Genomic DNA, 737 nt, shown 5'->3' on the forward strand with positions numbered 1-737 from the left:
TTAGCATTGTTGTAACCTCCACAACGTATACTTTCATTTTACCTGCGTTCTGGACAGATCGGTGTTCTCGACACCGAAAATGGAACGACCTAGCCGGCAGGCCAAGCAGGCCCGGCCGCTGCCGAACGGAGTTGCCGGCGGAGCGAAGCGGAGCTGGCAACTTCGGTTGGCGGAAGGGCGGGCCTGCTTGTTTTTTTCGCTCGCCTCGCTCGCGGCCTTACAGCTCCTTTTTGCACAATTATGGAGATCTTTTCGCACCCGTTTGAAGCGTTTCATACGAAACCTGATCGACGGTACTTTAATTTTAAAAGTAAATATGAAAAGGGACATTTTACCGTGCGCCCAAAAATATTTTAAGACCTTAAATCATAAAAATTAGAGAAATAAGTTAATTTTTAGTCTTTCACAAAAAAGTGCCCCTGGAAGTAGGCAACCCGCAATTTTTGCTCCCCCCCTCTTGAACTGTGAGCCAGTTTCGCCCATGTAACCTGTCAAATATGGAGGTGAGCTCGAAACCGATAGGGCACTTTTTAGCCCGCCCTTCTGATTTAAAAAAAACATTGAAGTGGGCTTATGCAACCACTCTCCTGCCCGTCCGTCCGTGCGTGTAAGAGAAAGGAGATGAGCTGGAGACCTGAAAATTTCAGTGTACCGTCAAAGTGTCTAATTCTGGACCAGCAGGGTAAATCCGGACACTACTTTTTTGCATTTTTACAGCAAATTACACAATGTAGGTT

At 46.5% G+C, this 737-nt stretch overlaps 1 protein-coding gene across 5 annotated transcripts in view; it reads left to right on the forward strand.

The window, feature by feature from the left end:
• LOC113212138 (uncharacterized) overlaps positions 1-737 on the forward strand; it is a 46,631-nt gene that overhangs the window by 44,122 nt on the left and 1,772 nt on the right. The window lies entirely within an intron of this gene.

The sequence above is a fragment of the Frankliniella occidentalis genome, unplaced genomic scaffold (assembly GCF_000697945.3).
Source record: "Frankliniella occidentalis isolate FOCC.00 unplaced genomic scaffold, Focc_3.1 Scaffold164, whole genome shotgun sequence".
In the NCBI taxonomy this organism is placed as follows: domain Eukaryota; kingdom Metazoa; phylum Arthropoda; class Insecta; order Thysanoptera; family Thripidae; genus Frankliniella; species Frankliniella occidentalis.